This window comes from Erpetoichthys calabaricus, chromosome 5 (genome assembly GCF_900747795.2).
Source record: "Erpetoichthys calabaricus chromosome 5, fErpCal1.3, whole genome shotgun sequence".
Taxonomy (NCBI): Eukaryota; Metazoa; Chordata; class Cladistia; order Polypteriformes; family Polypteridae; genus Erpetoichthys; species Erpetoichthys calabaricus.
The window spans coordinates 17,289,667-17,314,072 of record NC_041398.2 but is presented as its reverse complement, the minus strand read 5'-3'; positions in this window follow the sequence as shown (position 1 = coordinate 17,314,072).

Here is a 24,406-nt window from a genome sequence, read left to right as displayed (position 1 = left end):
ATCAAAAGTCTCTGTTGGAAGGATTATTTTCAGAAAGCATGTCGGACCCCAATTCGGGTCCGAAAGGGGGTTCACCTAGAAAACTAGTAGAAAAGAAAACAGGATTGGACTTTAAAAAAGCGTGTAAAAAAAAAAAAAAATGGAATAAAAAAAGCGGTGGTAGATGACCAGTTGAGGGAACTGGGGACATTTCAGAAATACAAGAAATTAGGAAAATCCTATGCATAAATACCCAAGGCTGTTGTAACAGGGGTCCTTATAGAATAGACATGTTTGATAGATGGGAATTGGTAATTGTGCTCAGTCAAGACCCCGGTCACAAGTGTCCTTCCAATCTCTGATTTCTAGTCATACTAGAAGTCAAACATCATGCCCGGCCCCAGTATCAGGGTTCAGTTTCATCTCCCTGAAACACCAGAGTTCCGGTACCCAATTTTCTTGCCCTTTGATACAGGTCCCCAACCCCAGACATAACCTCAATCAGCCCGCAGGAGCTAACAATCCCACCACAGTAATGATACATCGCAATTGGGATATCCAGGAACTGAAAGATGTGGTGTCTGAACTACCCGACCCTAAGGGAGTCGGTGGCTTATAATTTGTGGAACAGCTCCAGCAATTGGACGATATGTATAAGCCAAATGGACACAGGTGCTGCGACGAAAACTAGGCACTACCTGGGCAACTGTTAATCATGGGACTTGTTAAAAACTGCAATTGCAGGAAAATATCAAAAGGGAACAGACTGGTCGCTCATATCAGCCGCAAAGCAGCGGAAGGATGAGACGGTCGATGAGTGGGCACACAGAATACAAGACCTGATGGCAAATCATTCTGGTCTGGAAGACAGCGATGACCGAAACCGCGCTGCCGTTCCCCCTTTTGTTTTGGGACTAAGAAGTGACATTCAAAACAAAGTCCGCACATCCTGCATAAGCTGGGAGAGCGCTACTTTTGAGGAAGTGAAACGCCATGCAGAGCATGCCGAGAGACAATCTAAGCAAAAAGAATCTGATATACAGACTAAGCTGCTTGCAGCACAACTACAATATTACACAGGGGGAACGAGCAGGGGCAGAGGATTCCAAGGCATTGGACGTGGCAATTCTTTCAGAGGAAGAGGGCGTGGGAGGGGACGGGGGTTCCTGTCTTCCAACCCTAACAATCCCTTCGCTCAGATGCCCAACCCTTCAGAGCAAACACCAGAGTCATATGCCTGCTACGGCTGCGGTGAGCTTGGATATTTCAGACGTGACTGCCCAAACAAACGCCCACCACCACCATCTCCTCTTCTCGAACCTAACGTCATTCCTTGGTCCTAGGAATTAGCAGGGTCCCCCAGCCATTTCTTCCAGTTTCCTCTGCTTACCTGTCATGATGACACAGATCCTTTACTGACTTTGATAGTAAATGGCAAGGAAACTGTCTTCCTTGTGGACACAGGAGCAACACGCTCCACTTTATCGCTGTTGGAGGTCCCTGCCTCGAAAGACACTGTGAAGGTTCTCACTGCTTCAGGACAACCACACACTTTACTAGTTTCAAAGCCTCTGCAAGTGCAACTCAGCACCGACAGCTCTCCATTAACTCATCGCTTCCTGTTAAATCATCTGTGCCCTGTCAATCTACTAGTAAGAGACCTCATGACTAAACTGTCAGTCTCAATCTCACTGACAGAAAAAGGATTTTACTGCTCCATTCCTAAGCCCCTGTGCCAAATCTCCCCAAACCCCAAACCCTCTTTTGCAGCCTGGACCCTAAATATCTCCCCACACACTCTTCTCCTTAAAGCCCTACACTCTTTTCCTTCATGTCTTTTTCCCCACTTTCAAGTCCCCTACACCCTCCACTGTACTGCCCAATATTTCCCCACTGAAGTAGACATGCCTTGGTTAGAATCTTTCCTCTCTTCAGGTACTTGCCCAGAGACCCTTCATATCTCTTGCATTTTCATTTCATCTACTAAAGCTGCTGCTTCAGTCCTTGGCCAAATCTAACACCGTTCATTGGGTTGAAATTGGGGATTGGGTTGAGCAATGTCTAAATAGGACTGATTGGCAATAGGTCGCTCCAGGCATTTTTGATAGTTCAGACCATCTGATAACTAAGGTATTAATCCAAATTGACCTACCGGTCATTCGTTCCCTTTGTCACCCGTTTCTTTCTCTATGCTCTCTACAAACTGACTTTTTCCCATGGCTTTCTTCAATTCCTGACACCCTATGGTCTCAGGGAAAGAACGATTTTGGTAAGATCGCAAATTGTGAACCTCTAGTGATTTTTCCGAAGTCATCCTTCTGTCCTCGCCATGCACAATATCCTCTTTCTCCCGAGGCCAAACTCAGAATTGCTGCTGTACATAAAGACCTCGTTGAAAGGGGGGCTATAATTCCTATCAAATACTCTCCTGTAAATTCTCTTATTCTGCCAGTAAAGAAAGTTGACAGTTCTTGGTGCTTTGTCCAAGTCTTCAGACAAGTTAATTCTGCTATTTTTCCTAGGGCACTGATTGTCCCTAATCCTTCCACTATTCTCTATACGATTCCTGCAACAGCTCGTTATTTCTCAGTAACTGACTTAGCAAATGCTTTCTTTTCTATTCCTGTACATCCTGATTCTCAGTTTTGGTTTGCTTTTACTTTTCAAAACCGCTGTTGAACATGGACCGTTATGCCACAAGGTTATACAGAAGCTCCTTGTGTATACGGCCAAGTGCTTGCTCAGAACCTGGAAGGCTTCTGGCCTGAGAGGGGGATCGCATTGATACAGTACGTCAACGATTTATTACTCTGTAGCGAAACAGAGAAAGCATGCACACAACATACAGAATTATTGCTCAAGTATCTTTCAACAAATGAGCACAAGGTCTCTAAGACCAAACTGCAGTTAATTCAAACCACCGTCAAGTACCTAGGACATGATATCACTTGTGGTACCAGAGCTCTGTCAAAAGATCGCATCACCACTATCTAAAACCTTCCAAGACCGGTCACACAACAGGTTAAGTCAGGATATTCTCTGTGGCCGCGTAGCTTTTGATGGGAATGTTTTCATGTTGTGGAGTTGTGCTGCATGATTTCCCAAAGTGGATTGTCCTTGATTTGTCGCTGGAACTTGGATCGCCACGGAAATTACTGTTTCCTTGATTGCCGCTGAACCCGGTTTCGTCACGGACTTTTTCATGATCTGGAAACTAGCGTGTATAAAACTACAGTAAAATGAATTCCTAATTTAATGAAAAGTAGTACCAGCTTGCGGCCTGAGAAGTTGTTTGTAAATTTTTCTGAAAGAGCACAGCCTTTACAAAATCTAGCTAACACTGTCGACCTTCCTCTTTCTGGTAGTATACAGTAGAATGAGCAGGCTGAGAAGGCTCTGTGTGATTTAAAAAGTGCACTACTTTCTGCGCCAGCTTTAGGACTCCCTGACTATTCTCGTCCATCCACTCTGTTCGTGGACGAAAAGGGGGGATATATGAATGCAGTACTAATACAGCTCCATGGAGAAAAACAGAGGCCAATAGCCTATTTTTCGAAAAAATTGGATCCAGTGGCTACGGGACTTCCAACCTGTCTCAGAGCAGTAGCAGCCACAACAGAAGCCATGCTAGCCAGTACAGATATAGTGCTCATGAGCCCCCTAACAGTAAAGGTGCCTCACGCCGTACACTCTATTTTAGTACAGGCCAAAACTTCACATCTCACTACTGCTAGGGCAATACACTATCAAAATGTACTCTGTACTCTGTCAAATGTCACAATTGAAAGGTGCTCCACCTTAAATCCAGCCACTCTTCTTCCAACTGAAGAAGAGGGGGAGCCCCACAACTGTCATGACGAAATAACTAAGGTCATAAAACCCAGACCAGACCTGCAGGAAACCCCCTTAGAACAGGGGAGATAATTTATGTGGATGGATGTTCCTTGCGATTGGATAATGGAACACCCTCAACCAGCTATGCAGTGGTGACCACCTGCTGGAAGCAAACCGAATTTCTTCAAGTTTAAGCACGCAAGCAGCTGAATTAACCAAACCATCTAAACTAGCAATAGTGAAATGTCAAGCACACACTGGGCAGCAGGATCCAGTTAGCAAAGGAAATGACCTGGCTGATCACTTTGCTAAACAGGCTGCCTATAATAACACACCAGTCTCTTTATTCCAACAGAAAGATGACAAAGACCCTGATAATCAAATTATCTCTTTACAGAGTACAGCCACGGACAGAGAAAAGAGAAAATGGTCCAAAGAAGGATCCCTCTCTGATGGGGTCTGGACCCAAAAGCAAAATAACAAAACTTTCCTCCCAAAAGCTTCTTTCCCAGGTATGGCAAAAATCGCACATGGCCTGGACCACGCTGGAAAGGATGCAATGACTCAAGATGTCAAGCGACATTGGGAAGCTGTAGGTTTCTCCACGTATGCAGAGTATTTAATGTAGGTAAAGGTACCCAGGTAAGTCCCACCATCACACCTAACCCAATGGGTCCATTCGAACATCTCCAAATGGACTTCATTGAATTAACACCATCTAAGGGCTACCGTTACTGCTTGGTAATTGTCGATGTGTTCTCCCAATGGGTGGAAGCTTTCCCTTCCAAACATGCAGACGCCAAAACTGTGGCAAAAGCCTTGATAAAAGAAATCATTCCAAGATGGGGAATACCACAGAAATTGCAGACTGATAATGGTACCCATTTTGTGAACTCTGTAATAAAATGAATTGAACACTTGGCTCCAGATAAGTGTACATCATTACTGCAAGTACCATCCTCAAAGTGGAGGTATTGTAGAGAGGTGCAATGGCACCCTAAAAATTAAATTGTGAGCAGACAAATTTAACCTGGCCTGACGCTTTACCCCTGGCCTTAATGGGATTAAGAGGGAAGACACAGCGACAATTAGGGCTGTCGCCATTCGAAATTCTGACCGGACGGCCCATGCCTATCGGCATGGTTATTGGAAATGTCAATCTGCACATTGTGGACAATGATCTTCTCTCCAGTCTTACAGGTCTCCGAGCATCCCTGAAGGAGGTACACGAGCAGTTTAACCAGGCATGGCGAACCAGCCCTCCACCAAAGGAGTCACAGATTCCCCTGGGAACCTGGATACTGGTCAGAGACACCCAAAGGAAGCACTGGCATCAACCTCGCTGGAGGGGACCGTTCCAAGTGCTGCTATCCACACCTCACGCCGTTAAAGTCGAAGGACTTCCTGCCTGGATTCACGTGTCGCATTGCAAAAAATGGCACTCATAGCTCTGCTAGTCCTAATCTGTTCTATCCATCTGACTTTGGGACAATGACAAACAGGTGGTGACCATCTGACTCACCAGCTGAAGCAAATACATGGGGACTTTCCAAATAAGGAAGACTGCCTCATTCCAGATTGACTTTTGTGCCATTGCTCCCTGTGGATCCAGCAGACAAGACAAATGAAGGTGGTCTGAAAAATATGTGTGCGTATCCGATTTCACCACCTATGGTGATAATTGTGCAAATTGGGAATGGGTTTTTGCCAATACAGGACAATATGGACTAAAAACAAGGTTTTCTATTATTAAGAGGCATACTACATGTGGGATACATACATACATGTGGGATGGGATGAAGATCATCACTGGCTGCAGCTCAAAGCGGGGTACCACCATCGAGAAAGACGTGTAGAGAGCAAACCAAATGAACATCTTCTTTAACAAGTTTGACCACCCTAACCCACTCTCACCTCGGAGTACTGCACTCTCTACACATCCTTCTGCAGATACCAACATAGGAGAGACATCCCCACCCACAATTACAGCAGCGCAAGTGAGCAGAGAGCTGAGGAAACTTTGTGCCAGCAAAGCAGCAGGTCCAGATGGAGTATCGCCACGACTGCTGAAGGTCTGTGCATCAGAGCTGGGGGGTCCTCTACAGCGCATCTTCAACCTGAGCCTGGAACAGGGGAAAGTCCCGAGGCTTTGGAAAACATCTTGCATCACCCCAGTCCCAAAGGTATCACGTCCTGGTGAGCTGAATGACTTCCGGCCTGTCGCTCTAACATCACATGTGATGAAGACCATGGAGCGGCTGCTGCTTCACCACCTGAGGCCACAGGTCCAACACGCCCTCGACCCTCTGCAGTTCGCATACCAGGAGAAGGTGGGAGCGGAAGATGCCATCATCTATATGCTACATCGATCCCTCTCCCACTTGGACAGAGGCAATGGCGCTGTAAGAATTATGTTTCTGGACTTCTCTAGCGCCTTCAACACCATCCAACCTCTGCTCCTTAGGGACAAGCTGACAGAGATGGGAGTAGATTCATACCTGGTGGCATGGATCGTGGACTGTCTTACAAACAGACCTCAGTATGTGCGTCTCGGGAATTGCAGATCTGACATTGTGGTCAGCAACACAGGAGCGCCGCAGGGGACTGTACTTTCTCCAGTCCTGTTCTGCCTATATACATCGGACTTCCAATACAACTCGGAGTCCTGCCACGTGCAAAAGTTTGCTGACGACACTGCTATCGTGGGCTGTATCAGGAGTGGGCAGGAGGAGGAGTATAGAAACCTCATCAAGGACTTTGTTAAATGGTGCGACTCAAACCACCTACAACTGAACACCAGCAAAACCAAGGAACTGGTGGTGGATTTTAGGAGACCCAGGCCCCTCATGGACCCCGTGATCATCAGAGGTGACTGTGTGCAGAGGGTGCAGACCTATAAATACCTGGGAGTGCAGCTGGACGATAAATTGGACTGGACTGCCAATACTGATTCTCTGTGCAAGAAAGGACAGAGCCGCCTGTACTTCCTTAGAAGACTGGCATCCTTCAACATCTGCAGTAAGATGCTGCAGATGTTCTATCAGATGGTTGTGGCGAGTGCCCTCTTCTACGCAGTGGTGTGCTGGGGAGGCAGCATTAAGAAGAAGGATGCCTCACGCCTGGACAAACTGCTGAGGAAGGCAGGCTCTATTGTTGGCATAGAGCTGGACAGTTTGACATCCGTAGCAGAGCAACGGGCACTCAGCAGGCTCCTATCAATTATGGAGAATCCACTACATCCATTAAACAGTGTCATCTCCAGACAGAGGAGCAGTTTCAGCGACAGACTGCTGTCACTGTCCTGCTCCATTGACAGACTGAGAAGATCATTCCTCCCCCAAACTATGCGACTCTTCAATTCCACCAGAGGGGGTAAACGTTGAACATTATTCAAGTTATTGTCTGTTTTATACCTGCATTTTTTATTACTCTTTAATTTAATATTTTTTGCTGCTGGAGTATGTGAATTTCCCCCCTGGGAATAATAAAGTATCTATCTATCTATCTATCTATCTATCTATCTATCTATCTATCTATCTATCTATCTATCTATCTATCTATCTATCTATCTATCTATCTATCTATCTATCTATCTATCTATCTATCTATCTATCTATCTATCTACTAATGGGGACTGCTCAGATAATAATTGTAACCCGTTAATCATCACTTTAAGAAATCCCTCATGTTTCTGGCATAGATCCCCTTGGAAAATTTATGAATTATTTGGAGAATGGTTTGGGTCAGGGGCCAATGGTTTAAAACCATTTTTGTTTCCCTTTTAGTTGCTTTAACTGTTATTCTCTTGATTGGCTGTTGTCTTATCCTGTTAATCCGTTATTTTATCCAGAAGTTTTTCACTGCCTCAATAACTAAAGCTTATTTCCTCAACACAGAACGCATGCATCTTATCTCCCAGGCTCAATCCTCTTCCCAGTCCACTGTTGATCAAGATTGTTTTGTTTGAACTATTCTTTGTTCAAAAAGGGGGAATGTGGAATAATAAAAAAATTTGAATCAATATATTAAACAATAGTTGAACAAAGAATCTTGGACTGAGGACCTTTTGACATATTTTTGTACTTAGATAAACAAATCTAAAATGCCTTGATGATTACTATCTGTGTGCATCTGGATGGATGGAAAATATATTATTATGCAAACCAGCTGATGCTAAGAAAATGTACAGTATATGTATATATATTTGCAAGTATAAGAATTCTTTAACCATATGAATGCATTAAGATTGTTAAAAGAGGGAAACCATTAACTGTATAATCATTTATCTATAAGTACTGTATATTACTAGATTGTATTAATAGGCTATGGATTAATTGATTATTAATATGACTTACATATGAAAATTAAGTGTGTACGCAAGCTAAAAGGACAAACTTACAACATTTCTGTCAAACTGCTGACTCTTAGTCTGTGCTCAGGTACAGGCTTTTTCACTTCTTCTTAAGTTGTTTTGAACAAATGTGTTGTAATATTACTAAACTAGTCATTTAGCCCGTTACAATAGCGGGCGCTAGAACAGTAGTGCATAAACATTAGTAGGAACAGTCTATATTAAATGGCAAGGGACGTTGACCTCATTCTTTTTGTTGGTCGTATTTTACTTTGTCTTTCAGACTTTCTTCTGCTGATTTTTACTTGCTGAGCTGACCGTTCTTCATGGGCTGCCGCCGTGTATTGTGTGTCTTTAATTTTCTGTGACAGTAATACTGTCTTGTACGGCTCTATTCAATAAGGGCGCGCACAAAAAGGCGAGCTTCAAAAGGGCGACCTCAATTGAGCACGGCGAATAAAGGCGTTCGTAGATAATTTAGTTGAAATGGCTCTGGAATATGTGAAGAGCAAAAAAGGTGCAGATCTTTATTTACGCGCGCCTTTATTCGCTGCGCCCAATTGAGGTCGCCCTTTTGAGGCTCGCCTTTTTGTGCGCGCCCTTATTGAAGGATACCATCTTGTACGTCCGCTGGCTTGTACGTCCGTAATATACCTTTAATTTTCTCTGGCGGTAATACAGGCGTGCGCGTCGGTAATATGCCTTTAATCTCCTCTGACAGAAATACTGGCTTGTATGTGGCTGTGATATGCGTCACTGTATTGTGTACCTTTAATTTCCTCTCGCAGTAATACTGGTTTGTATTTCCGTAAAACGCCTCTAACTTTCTCTGACAGTAGTATCGCGCAGCACACCGTGCCCCGCGCATGCGCACTTCATCAGAAGACACCCACACACGGACACCTGGACGCACATAGGGATTTTATATATATAGATTCCCCCAAAGAATTGTGTAACCCTATCCCATGACAAGCTTTCTCTGTACTCTGTTATAAAAATCAAGCGCACCCCCTGCAAGATGGGGCTATTATTGGTAAACTGTCAGTGACACAAAGCTGACAGGGGCTGCAGTAGTTTCCTCTGCCACCAAGAATAAAGAATATTTTTTTTTACTCTACATCTGCTATCTGCCTGCTGTTTACCTCAAACCTTCGACCACATTTGGATCCATAGAAGGAGCCTGCACATGGAGCAACCAGAATATAAGGATGGACCTACGTCCAACACACTTTGAAGCTGAAGGGCGGAAGATTATGTCTTTAGTCCGGTGAAAATCCATTCAGCGTGGCGACAAAAGATGGCAGACTGCATAGGTCAAGACCCCCAAATTGCTTGATAGAGTCTGTCATAAGCTTCCCGTCTGTAATACCGCGTGAACCCGTCAGTAAAGAGCTAAATTATCCTTTATACTTCTCGTGTAATCTTGTAACCGTCATATTGCATGCTGGGGGGGAATAATACCTTTTTTATTTATAATTATTTAAATTCAGGTTAATTAAAACGCCGTAATTGAAAAGAACACATTTCCAGAGAGCTAAGGAAACAATCACGGTGTCCCGAAGGAGGCACATTACCTGCAATGTGAGGGAGCATCAGTTACGGCACTACAGCCATGTGGCATGATTCCCTGAAGGTGATCTGGCCTACAGAATCCTCACTGTTGAGGATCCGCGTGAGTGGACCAGGCCAAGGGGATGCACTCGTGTGTCCTAACAGCAGTCTGTCAGAGCATTTCATCACAACTGGAGTGAGTGCCACCAGTGTGGAGTCACAGACTGTCTACTTTTGTTTTTGTCACAATAATGGCTGTTTGTTTGAAGCAGACGGGAACCACGGGTTCTATTAGGGAAACTGAAAACAACGAGTTAGAAGATGGCTTGGGGAAGATGAAACAGGCTGGATTTGTTTCATGGACATTAATTAGTGATCTTGAGTTTATCACCGGCCCCCTCAAACTTGATGTTTTTCTTCTCAGTTGTTTTCCTGTAAGATCTCACACACTCTGACTTTCACCATTCACATCTAGCACTCAGTTGAGGGAAGACTTCTTTTTATACCAAGATGGCACAAATGGCATTTGATTTCTGAAGTGTGGCCACTGTCCTGATTTATCCTGATGTGGGGTCACCTTTGTACAAACTCTGCTTGGTGTCTCCAGCACACGTTTAGGACTTCTGACTGTGAACATTTCAGGAGCTGATTGAACACTTTAAGATGTCTTCTACTTTGTTTTCTCTTACTGTTAGCCCTGGTGGTCTCTTAAAAGTAGTGACTGCTGTTAACAATCATCCTTCACACCCTCTGAATCAATTTGTTTTGATATAAGCCGTTTCTGCCTCACTCCCTTTTTTCCTCCTCTAGTTATTATCTTTAATTTTAATTCTTTTCATTAAATGTTTACAAAGCTCCAGATCAGTGGTCTCCGATCAGGAGGGTCTTAAACTTTGAAGGGCTATTTGTGCTTTGGATTTGGTGGGAGTTGATGTTCTATCCAATGTTAAAAGGCTGGCATTTTGTCAAAAATTAATTCCTCTTGTTATTTGAAAATGCATGTTGTGTTGCTTAATTTTTGAATAATCAGAAACTGATAATAGAAAGTACCTTTGTTGTTGTTATGTTTGAAAATGTTGGGCTCTCTATAAATGTTTAACAGACAGTGTGAGATAAAAAAGGGTGGCTGAAAAGCTGAAATCCATGAAGTGTGTATGTGTGTGTGGTGAGCCACAGTGTTCAGTTCACTGACCGAGACCCCCTGAGCCTCCATCCTGAAACGGGCACAGCAGGCCGCTCAGTGAGATGTGAGTGAAGGAGGCTTTAATGGCAGCCTGCTGTGTAAATGAGCTTCACACACAAAGGTGCACTGAGCTGTAGGAGACAGGACCGTAGGTGGCCACCACTTACTTTATTTATTTATTGGCCTGCATAATGTGCTGCCTTATGAGTTCAGAGTAAATTTTAATTGTTTGCTGTACCTGATGTCCTACACCTAGAAAGCATCTCATCCGTGAATAATGGAAAAAGAAAGGGATGGAAATCTTGACTTTTCATCTTTGTTTAAACCTACAGAATGCGTCCAGGAATGGCAACTGTGGGAACACCTGGAGGAGGAACAGGATCTGGAAAATGACTTTTCAGGACTTCAATAAGCTGGTAAGCATGTTTGGCCTACAGAGGTCAATGTTTGACTGGATGGAGGGCTGACTGACTTGTTTGCAGGCGTAACACAGTTGTGGATCCCACAGGTGTTGCAAGAGTTTAAAGAAGGGGATGTCCCTTTATTGAAAACTTGCTTAATCTATGGTTCCTGTTGTTATAATTTCATTAAAGGTTTTCATTAAATTTAGTATGACAAAAGAGGGGTCTTTTTTAAAGGACGGGTATCTCACACCTCCTCCTGTGTTTGATTCCTTCACCAGCTCTGTGACGGCACACTGCAGCAGGACCTTCTCTCTCGTGTCTTTCTAGTAATTCACAAAGTCACTGAACTCGCATCAGATTCTCAAAGTCTCCTATAAAATGTCAAGGACTTTGATCTTTTTTCTGTTAATTTAATTAACTTCGTTTTTCTCTTGCAGTGCAAAAGAACCCACCCAGACCAATCATTTCCAAATAAGAAGAATTAAATGAATGTCCTCAATGAAAAATAAAGGCAAATGCAATGCACAAAAATGACTGCCTCGTTGTTCTCTTATCTGATTGTCATTCTCCGGTTAACCTACTTGACTTATTTTGTCTTGTCATGCCTGTCTTTGTTAGACTACCAAATACCACAAAGCACACTCCACAATTACTTCATTTCTTATTTTATTTGATTACAGCTATAAATGAGGACTGGCATAGTCGGCAGTCTTCTTCGTAAGACATTCACACCGTGTGGTAGTTGAAGGATGTTCTTCACTGAGGTTTTTCTGTTACCAGGGCTGATTTTTATGGAGAGTGGATCACCTTCAACACTCGGTGAAACAGAACAAAACCATCCTGTACCTTTCACAGCCTCACATGATGGTTGTCTGTTTATCAATAAAGTTTGAGTACGTAAACTAAAAGATCTCTCCTGGACCGCTGGACAAATCTCTGCTGGACAAATCCTTTGAGGCCCTAATGATGGACATTAAAATGAAATGATGTGTAATTATATTATCAGGGTACAGACCTCCTATTCCAAATCTTATTTTAATATTTAAATTTATCAGTCTTTCAGACTTGTTACGCTTGAGGTTTTCATTTTGTCTCATTCTTAGAACAAAAAAAAGAACAAATTAAAAGCCAAAACATAAAGGTTTCATATTGAAAAAATAATTCTGAGCTTTTGGACGAAATTTATTATTATACCAGAAGTCGACATTTGCAGAATTTGACGCAGTGATGGAAAACTCCCAAATAACAGCATGTTCTGATCTTAGGCCTGCAAACTTCAAAAGAAGCCTGAGTACTACAAGAAAGGCTCACGGCCTGCAACACCACTGAAATGGAGGAGGACAACCGTACAATAGCTGACCCAAAATAACAAAGCCCTACGTTTTAAAATTCAATTCAGTAAATGTTTTTAAATAAAGTCAAAATATGTTCACACTTTTGGATTGCATTGAAAAAATTAAAAAGAAAAGCTGGAAAATAAGAATTCATAACCAAACAAGTCAAAACAAATAAACACTTCAAAAAAGATAAAAACTTTGAAAATTGAAAATGAAAGCCAAAGGTCATAAAACATCAAAATCCTAACCCTGAAGGGAAAGATCTTGTAAAGGAGCTGAACGAGGTGCACCACCAAGGGCTCACGTCACTACACATGCCTGAGGCCTGCTGGGCCTCTAAACCTACCTTGGGTAAACTGCTCGACAGTAGTGTCCACTCTGACTAGTATACAAATTAAATGAGCATTCTTAACAATTACAAAAATCATTCAGAAAATAAAATCACAACACAAACATTACATAGAAACATACCACAAAACAATAACAAAATAAAGAACTAAAATAAAGAACATCATGACTGAATAATGACTAGGACAACAGAGACAATGCATTATTTATTTTTTTTAGCATTTGTATTACTTTACTCCATTTATTATTATTTTTGTTTGTCATTATTTTTTTTTGATCTGCAAATTCTTCAAAGTCGGACTCAGAGCCAGGGGTTGATGGTTATCTTCCCTCCTGTATGGCCTTTTGACATATTCATAGACTTTTTGTGTTGATCTGCCAGTTTCCCATTTTTAGGGCCTGAAGCCTACAGGTGTTATTTAGGGACTGGCTGAGCTTAGGTGAACTTCTTCTGGGCAGGTTAGTCAATGTATAACCGGCTTCTTGGGCTTTTCTGGAGAATGACACTTATTTTTGCATTTAAAGAATCCATTTAATAACAACAGAATTGTGTGCTTAGCACTGTCCTGCACTCTTTGTTCAGCTAAGACTGTGTGTCCAGTGACGGCTCCAACTCCATTATTACATTTGCTGATGACACCGACATCACAGGTCTGATGACAAGACAGCTTAGAGAAGAGAGGTCTACCTGCTGACTCAGTGGTGTCAGGGCCACAATCTGACCGTTAATGTCAATAAAGTTGAGCAAGGAGCTGGTCAGAGGCTTCAAGAGGCAGAAAATACGTCCATTACCCTCAGAGGGCATGTTGTTGAAAGGGGAGCCTGATTAATTTAAGTTAATGTCTGATTTGTAAAATGATTACTAAAAACTGTAATGGAGAACCAGGGTGACCCAAATATCAAGAAAAATGAAATCATCAAAATAACACCGAAAAACACTGGAGTTATAAATCAATTTCAGTAATTCTAAACAGATTAATAAAGTACAAAATTAGTGAATTCAAATTGGAAGATGGTATTTATCAGGCCAGTTACTGTATGTGTTCACCACATACATCAAAGAAAGCAAATCTGAAAATTCTACCAACTTAGAAAGTATTTTCTTTCTTTCTTTCTTTCTTTCTTTCTTTCTTTCTTTCTTTCTTTCTTTCTTTCTTTCTTTCTTTCTTTCTTTCTTATTTTTTGACACAGCTGTAAAAATTGTAGCTATCCTGTATTTGACAGTAAAGCCTGTGAACACTATTTTGTCATCAATCATCAATAATACAGAAAACTATTTCCACAAATCCTTTGTGTTCAAGTGTGGAAAGCTGGAATAACTAGTTTATGAATTCCTCAATGTCAAGAACTTCACGTTAATAATACATTATATAATATATATTTGAAATAGTACACACTCAAAGTTGGTGCCAACTGGTGAGGCAGGCCATTTGCTCGACTTTTCATGTACTGTATGTTTTAATCTCGTTTTTATGCATTGGTACCTCCCAGTATCTACTGTTCTATCATCGGGTGTCCTTACTCAGCATGTTATCTTTTCAGTTCTCGTCTTCTGAATTGACTTTATTTGAACCTCCGTGTTTGTTTTATTCATCTCCTGACTTTTTTACCTGGACGCCGGTGTTCACCTGTATGACTGAGCTGTGTGCGCGTGTAGGTGCGTGAGCGCGCTCGTGTCTGTGTAGAATATTAGTTGTAGCATTTTATATCAATCTATCTGTCTGTACGACAATTAATGTACAATGTTCATAGGACTGAAGTAAGCAATAGTAGTTTTTTCTGTTACCAAAACGGGTAATCCAATCAATTAAGTTTTGTCTTGGCGTCTGAAGATTCAACCAGGGTCTCTCCTCTGAGAATATTCAGGCATGGTTTGAAAGCGCAGGCAGGTTGTGCATTAGCTCTGACATAACAAGATGTCCGTATTCTGAACTACGTACAGAAGGACCCGCTTGTGAAATGCGTACTCGTTCGAATCGGACTCTCACAGGAGCCGGGGATTCTCTGCACAGGGCCGCCTGTTTTTAAAAGTCTGAGATAATGAAACATTTTTGCTTTATAAACTCTCATTTGTTACAGCCGGGTGGAGACAGATTGACTGAACCCTGAACAGGGTCCAGGAGTTTATATCGATGCGAGTGCTTAATAGAAATACTGCAACTGTGTTTCCATTCATTTCGCTAAATGAAATGTAATTATTTTAATACAGACTAGTAGCCCCAAAGTCCGGATGATTTTTAGACGTATCAAGTGTATTGTTGAATAATTGGGTAAATGATTATTATAATATGTTCCTGTATTTATGAGATTATATCTTAATACACAGGGAACACAGGGAATCATTAGCAGGTACAAAAAATGTCAGGTACTGTGCGGTTCTCCAGGAAACTATCCGACCCAGACATACAGTGCATCCAGAAAGTATTCACAGCGCTTCATCACTTTTTCCACATTTTGTTATGTCACAGCCTTATTCCAAAATGGATTAAATTCATTTTTTTCCTCAGAATTCTACACACAACACCCCATAATGACAACGTGAAAAAAGTTTACTTGAGGTTATTGCAGATTTATTAAAAATAAAAAAGTTGAGAAAGCACATGTACATAAGTATTCACAGCCTTTACCGTGAAGCTCAAAATTGAGCTCAGGTGCCTCCTGTTTCCCCTGATCATCCTTGAGATGTTTCTGCAGCTTCATTGGAGTCCACCTGTGGTGAATTCAGTTGACTGGACCTGATTTGGAAAGGCACACACCTGTCTATAGAAGGTCCCACAGTTGACAGTTCATGTCAGAGCACAAACCAAGCATGAAGTCAAAGGAATTGTCTGTAGACCTCCGAGACAGGATTGTCTCAAGGCACAAATCTGGGGAAGGTTACAGAAAAAATTCTGCTGCTTTGAAGGTCCCAATGAGTGCAGTGGCCTCCATCATCTGTAAGTGGAAGAAGTTCAAAACCACCAGGACTCTTCCTAGAGCTGGCCGGCCATCTAAACTGAGCAATCAGGGGAGAAGGGCCTTAGTCAGGGAGGTGACCAAGAACCCGATGGTCACTTTGTCAGAGCTTCAGATGACCTCTGTGGAGAGAGGAGAACCTTCCAGAAAGACAACCATCTCTGCAGCAATCCACCAATCAGGCCTGTATGGTAGAGTGGCCAGACGGAAGCCACTCCTTAGTAAAAGGCACATGGCAGCCCACCTGGAGTTTGCCAAAAGGCACCTGAAGGACTCTCAGACCATGAGAAAGAAAATTCTCTGGTCTGATGAGACAAAGATTGAACTCTTTGGTGTGAATGCCAGGTGTCACGTTTGAAGGAAACCTGGCACCGCTCATCACCAGGCCAATACCATCCCTACAGTGAAGCATGGTGGTGGCAGCATCATGCTGTGGGGATGTTTTTCAGCGGCAGGGACTGGGAGACTAGTCAGGATAAAGGGAAAGATGACTGCAGCAATGTACAGAGACATCCTGGATGAAAACCTGCTCCAGAGCGCTCTTGACCTCAGACTGGGGCGACGGTTCATCTTTCAGCAGGACAACGACCGTAAGCACACAGCCAAGATATCAAAGGAGTGGCTTCAGGACAACTCTGTGAATGTCCTTGAGTGGCCCAGCCAGAGACCAGACTTGAATCTGATTGAACATCTCTGGAGAGATCTTAAAATGGCTGTGCACCGACGCTTCCCATCCAACCTGATGGAGCTTGAGAGGTGCTGCAAAGAGGAATGGGAGAAACTGGCCAAGGATAGGTGTGCCAAGCTTGTGGCATCATATTCAAAAAGACTTAAGGCTGGAATTGCTGCCAAAGGGGCATCGACAAAGTATTGAGCAAAGGCTGTGAATACTTATGGACATGGGAGTTCTCAGTTTTTTCATTTTTAATAAATTTGCAAAAACCTCAAGTAAACTTTTTTCACATTGTCATTATGGGGTGTTGTGTGTAGAATTATGAGGAAAAAAATGAATTTAATCCATTTTGGAATAAGGCTGTAACATAACAAAATGTGGAAAAAGTGATGCACTGTATCACCAGGGGCAAGTAACTGAGGCTCAGGCTCATAGATCTTGTCAGTTGAAGGTATAAGAAGGTCCGGCCAAGACGGCTGGTCTGGAGGCGAGCTGCTAGGCACAGAGTACTTGGAGTTAGGCACGATAGCCTCAGGTTAAAACAGGCAACTGGATGGGGCCATCTGTCCTGTAGACCAACATACCTGATCAGGAGCATAGCCGGAGAGGTTCTGATTGTTAATTGGTCAAAACACATCGTTGAAAAAATTTTTTATACCCCGGCAAATCCTGGCAGCTTTGTGGTAAAAGACTCTTTGAAAAGAGACTCCCACCCCCTCCACCTGATTGGCCGTCCTTTGTGTCAAGAGCAGTTTGATGGGTTGTCTCTTATTCAGGTCTGTGAAATGCACTTCTGCATAAAAAAGCCTAAGGTCTCAGGAGTCTGGTAATTGTGAATACTTAATACAGAAAAGAGAATGCAGCACCCATGCCACACTTGTCCTATCTCTTCTGAAAAACAATACGTGAATTTTGAACATAATGTATTATGACTGGTTAACACTGTGGACACATGCGCTATATCTCCATCATATTGACATTTAAAAGAATAAATAGTATAGAATCTTTTGCACTCTCCATTACAATATCCATAGTACCCACAGGAAGATTGACAATTAAGTGGAGACCCTTTAGTTTGTCAGACTCATGTGGGTAGTGCACAGGTCCATATTGTAAAATATATTATCATATCTATTTAGTTAGCATGTTGGCACTGTTCATTTTCAATATATGTTGTATATTTCCCTGGCCCGAGGGTTTCTTGTCAAAAGGTTAAAATAAAACAGAGATCCAAGATAGTCCTATTGAAACAGCAACATCTGTTATAAAGTGTTTAGGTTTGTCTTGCATTCTGATTCTTAAAGCTGTATCAAACTATGGTTAATTTCAAAGCAAAATGCAGCCAATCATTTTGTTTATAACTAAACAAGGGGGCTCCGCCCCCTGCTCGCTTCGCTCGCCTACCCCCGGCGTTGGGCATCCTGAAATACATTAGTCGAGCTCATTCGTTTTGGAGCCGTGCCCGCTTTGCCCGTGGCATTTCAGACGCGCATTGTAGGCACCTGCGTTCATTGATTTTATCCAGGCGGGCTCGTGTTTGTATATCCGTCAGTCGAGCTTGTTCGTTTTTGTGTCTGAATTTGGTGTAAAGCGTTCACCGGTTTGTACAATCCCAAGCAGCACATTATTCCTAACTTCACTCCGCAGTAGTGCCACTCACAATATGGCGGTGACGCCTGCGCCTTCCGTACTATGTTTCACTATGCTGTGTAGGCGCCTTTGCCTTTCGTACTTTCCTGCGTCTTCCGTACCCTCTTTGTGGACCTGTGGGGCCTCCGTAGCCTCTTCCGTTTGAATCTGGGCTGCAGCGCAGAATCCACTTTTTTGTGTGGCTGTGTCAGTAGTCGTTAGCTATGGGCGCGTTGTTGCTTCATTTCTCATTCACGTCAGTTGAGCTTTTTCGTTCTTGGGCCGTGACTCCTTCATGCGCGGTGGATACGACTTCGCTTGCGGTTTATGAGACGCACGCTGTATGTGCCTGCGCAGTACGTCTCATGGTCCCATCGCCGTGTACCTGCGTCCACGCCATCCGGTTTACCATTCTCGGTTAGTAATATGGATTAAATAAATAAACCTAATAAATAGAACCCAGTGCTTGATAATGCTTAACAGTAGTTGATATCATTAAATGTTACTTCTGTGTTTTATTCAGTTTTAATAATTAATATTTTTAATTTTGCCTTTTGCAAGTTTTATTTAAAAATTAACTCTTTCAGACATATTCAGACTATTCTGAATTTCCCCTTGGGATTAATACAGTATCTATCTATCTATCTATCTATCTATCTATCTATCTATCTATCTATCTATCTATCTATCTATCTATCTATCTATCTATCTATCTATCTATTCCAGACTGCACATGTCAAAAAAGCTTATTATTTATTTCAAAAGGTTTCTTTTCATGCTGCTTTTGTCACCTATCACTGTTTTTTTTATACATCATTGCTGTTTTTCAAATTGTAATAACTCCTATATAACTCCACTTTTTCATGTTCTTCCTGAGTCAGGAGGAACACAAACCCCACTTTTAGTGCCAGATAAGGTCCTAACAATAGCGGGCTAATGTTAATTATTATAATACTATCAGATGTTAAATAATGTTTTCCCCAACTCTTTGCAACCCCGTGTAACTGGCTAAATAGATGACAGTTTAGCTAATAATATACCGCAGAACACGTCGGTTCAGTTGCAGTGTGCTGTGAGCTTGGGGTGATCCCTTGTTGATCTGTTTTTAATATGTTTTTTTAATTTCCTCTGTGACTTAGTGTTTATAAATTTAGTTTTTTACTGTCTTATATTTGTGATACTTGCTCTATATGGATATGGACAAGTCAATGTTTCATTTTGGAATAATAATAATGTCTAGTTTAAATCTGCCCTGACCGTGATCACTGCACAAACCCTGGTCCTTTGACTCGTATTCAAGAAGATTGCAGACACTTCTTGACTCTTGGAATCGCAGTTCAAACTTACATCCCCTTCACCCTGAGTGCGACTCAAACAAAGGGTGACTTTTCACAAACAGAGGGGAAAAGCCGTTTTCAATGATAGATAGATAGATAGATAGATAGATAGATAGATAGATAGATAGATAGATAGATAGATAGATAGATACTGTATGTAACCTGGACTACCTAAAAGAAAGAATAACCCCCACAATTTTAGTAAACTTTTAATCCTTGTGCTACCGCATATAATAGATATTATGTAACTACTCACTTAAACATTTTCCTTCCTGATTTGCCTAACATGTCCACAATAAGCCTAATCGTCAGCCATGTAGTGTTTAGGCTCATATAACATACTATAACCATTCTTATTTTTAGGGGTTCATAACTGATGTAAAATGGAATGCTATTACCAAGCATTAACAGAATTTCTAAAACTTTGTATTATAAAAAGCATCCTGAGTACCAAAGTGGTTATAGCATGTTGATGAAAATGCTGTTTTAAATTAAAGCCTGAACAAGATAACTGTTTTCTATTCACAATATAAAATGTTTAGTAAATAAAGAGAGACTAAATACAATTTATAACAAAAATGGAACACCGATGGACAGCTGAATAACCGAGCAAATCTACTTTAACTTGAAGTGAAGCAGAGTGTTTTACAAATAAACCCCTACAACCTAAATCTACAAAGAGGAAGGCCCAATTGCAGTGGTGAGATGGATCCAAAGCTGACATATTGGATGAAATGGTAAATTCAGAGCAGAGCTTTTAAAAGTGAGTAGTCCGGATTTTGCACAATATAATTAAGTTACTACTTACTACGGTCACAGAAACATTTTCAAAGGACTGCTGAAACTTACAAATGTAGGGATAACAGATAAAAACCTAAAGAGAATAATAAGTGGAGTGTAAGCAAAATGTTCTGATCCACCAAAAAGTAAGGTTTACTGAACAAGGCACAAGATGGACAAAGAAGGTACCAGATTTAAAAAAAGAAAGTGAAATCCTGATCCTCAATAGCCCTGACTAGTACCGTGTTAATATATTGGAAACTCTGTGCCTGCTAAAGTAGCTTAAAACAGACCCCAGTAACACACGCACTCAAACATCTACTGAAGAAGCAGCGTTGTGCTGTTAAAAAAGAAAAAAAAACAAACAAAAAAAGAACCCTTTTAAAATCAGAAAGGAGGGTTTCTCGGAGCCCTATTACGCGCGGCCATTCCTTTCATGACAAGCTTAATAGATTTGCGAGTATAAATATGAATACACACACAAGATGTACCTGGTACCTCAACAACAAATGGCTCAATTGTGACAGAAAGCCCCGTCTTCCATTGACCTTTTAAACGGTATGGAAAGTGAACTGGATACACAAATGAAATTCATAGTTGAACATAGTGACTTGAACGCCGATGCAAAGTAAAACTTTATACGACCGTCTTGCAAAGATACCTTACCTTTGTGAAAAACCGAATAAAGAAAACAGTACCACAGAAAAATGTATAGATACAAACTTTTTAAAATCTAAAGACGTAAATAAAAACAGACAGCCTGGTCTCAGGTTCCCTGTGTATTAAGATATAATCTCATAAATACAGGAACATTTTATAATAATCATCTACCCAATTATTCAACAATACACTTGATACGTCTAAAAATCATCCGGACTTTGGGGCTACTAGTCTGTATTAAAATAATTACATTTCATTTAGCGAAATGAATGGAAACACAGTTGCAGTATCTCTATTAAGCACTCGCATCGATATAAACTCCTGGACCCTGTTCAGGGTTCAGTCAATCTGTCTCCACCCGGCTGTAACAAATGAGAGTTTATAAAGCAAAAATGTTTCATTATCTCAGACTTTTAAACACAGGCGGCCCTGTGCAGAGAATCCCCGGCTCCTGTGAGAGTCCGATTCGAACAAGTATGCATTTCACAAGCGGGTCCTTCTGTACGTAGTTCAGAATACGGACATCTTGTTATGTCAGAGCTAATGCACAACCTGCCTGCGCTTTCAAACCATGCCTGAAAATTCTCAGAGGAGAGACCCTGGTTGAATCTTCAGACGCCGAGACAAAACTTAATTGATTGGATTACCCGTTTTGGTAACAGAAAAAACTACTATTGCTTACTTCAGTCCTATGAACATTGTACATTAATTGTCGTACAGACAGACAGATAGATATAAAATGCTACAACTAATATTCTACACAGACACGAGCGCGCTCACGCACCTACACGCGCACACAGCTCAGTCATACAGGTGAACACCGGCGTCCAGGTAAAAAAGTCAGGAGATGAATAAAACAAAGACAGAGGTTTAAATAAAGTCAATTCAGAAGACGAGAACTGAAAAGATAACATGCTGAGTAAGGACACCCGATCATAGAACAGTAGATACTGGGAGGTACCAATGCATAAAAACGAGATTAAAACATACAGTACATGAAAGAGTCGAGCAAATGGCCTGCCTCACCAGTTGGCACCAACTTTGAGTGTGTACTCTTTCAAATATATATTATATAATGTATTATTAACGTGAAGTTCTTGACATTGAGGAATTCATAAACTAGTTATTCCAGCTTTCCACACTTGAACACAAAGGATTTGTGGAAATAGTTTTCTGTATTTTTGATGATTGATGACAAAATAGTGTTCACAGGCTTTACTGTCAAATACAGGATAGCTACAATTTTTACGGTTGTGTCAAAAAATAAGAAAGAAAGAAAGAAAGAAAGAAAGAAAGAAAATACTTTCTAAGTTGGTAGAATTTTCAGATTTGCTTTCTTTGATGTATGTGGTGAACACATACAGTAACTGGCCTGATAAATACCATCTTCCAATTTGAATTCACTAATTTTGTACTTTATTAATCTGTTTAGAATTACTGAAATTGATTTATAACTCCAGTGTTTTTCGGTGTTATTTTGATGATTTCATTTTTCTTGATATTTGGGTCACCCTGGTTCTCCTTTACAGTTTTTAGTAATCATTTTACAAATCTAACATTAACTTAAATTAATCAGGCTCCCCTTTCAACAACATGCCCCCTGAGGGTGATGGACGTATCTTCTGCCTCTTGAAGCCTCTGACCAGCTCCTTGCTCAACTTTATTGACATTAACGGTCAGATTGTGGCCCTGACACCACTGAGTCAGCAGGTAGACCTCTCTTCTCTAAGCTGTCTTGTCATCAGACCTGTGATGTCGGTGTCATCAGCAAATGTAATAATGGAGTTGGAGCCGTCACTGGACACACAGTCTTAGGTGAACAAAGAGTGCAGGACAGTGCTAAGCACACAATTCTGTTGTTATTAAATGGATTCTTTAAATGCAAAAATAAGTGTCATTCTCCAGAAAAGCCCAAGAAGCCGGTTATACATTGACTAACCTGCCCAGAAGAAGTTCACCTAAGCTCAGCCAGTCCCTAAATAACACCTGTAGGCTTCAGGCCCTAAAAATGGGAAACTGGCAGATCAACACAAAAAGTCTATGAATATGTCAAAAGGCCATACAGGAGGGAAGATAACCATCAACCCCTGGCTCTGAGTCCTACTTTGAAGAATTTGCAGATCAAAAAAAAAATAATGACAAACGTAAAAATAATAATAAATGGAGCAATACAAATGCTAAAAAAAATAATGCATTGTCACTGTTGTCCTAGTCATTCAGTCATGATGTTCTTTATTTTGTTATTGATTGTTTTGTGCTATGTTTCTATGTAATGCTTTTGTTGTGATTTTATTTTTGTAATTGTTTAGAATGCTCATTTAATTTGTATACTAGTCCAAGTGGACACTACTGGCGAGCAGCTTACCCAAGGTAGGTTTAGAGGCCCAGCAGGCCTCAGGCATGTGTAGTGACGTGAGCCCTCGGTGGTGCACCTCGTTCAGCTCCTTTTCCCTTCAGGGTTATGATTTTGATGTTTTATGGTTTGCTGTTTTATGACCTTTGGCTTTGCATTTTCAATATTCAAAGTTTTTATCTTTCTTGAAGTGTTTGTTTTGACTTGTTTGGTTATGAATTCTTATTTTCCAGCTTTTCTTTTTAATTTTTTCAATACTATCCAAAAGTGTGAACATACTTTGACTTTATTTAAAAACATTTACTAAATTGAATTTAAAAATGTAGGGCTTTGTTATTTTGGGTCAGCTATGTACGGTTGTCCTCCTCCATTTCAGTGGTTTTGCAGGCCGTGAGCCTTTCTTGTAGTATTCAGGCTTCTTTTGAAGTTTGCAGGCCTAAGATCAGAACATGCTATTATTTGGGAGTTTTCCATCACTGCGTCAAATTCTGCAAATGTCGACTTCTGGTATAATAATAAATTTGGTCCAAAAGCTCCGAATTGTTTTTTCAATATGAAACCTTTATGTTTTGGCTTTTAATATGTTCTTTTTTGTTCTAAGAATGAGACAAAATGAAAACCTCAAGCCTAACAAGTCTGAAAGAATGATAAATTTAAATATTAAAATAAGATTTGGTCTAGGAAGTCTGTACCCTGTGTGGGGAACAGCCCGGACACAGACATGTTGGTTTCACCACACACACACACACGTTTATTATACATTATTTATAGTAGTTCAAGTGCACAAACCCAGTGCCGCAGCACCAATCACCCCTTATGTCCTTGGCCACACAACACAATGCCTTCAGTCTCTGGTCCGCCTCCACTCCTCTCCTCTGAGCTCCATCCTACTACCACCCGATTCTTGCCATTGACTGGAGGGAGGCGGCCCCTTTAATACACCCCAGATGGGATCCAGGTACTTCCCGACACTCTTCTGCCGACACTCCCTTGTGTGGCGGAAGTGCCAGCTGCGCAACCGGAAGGACTCTG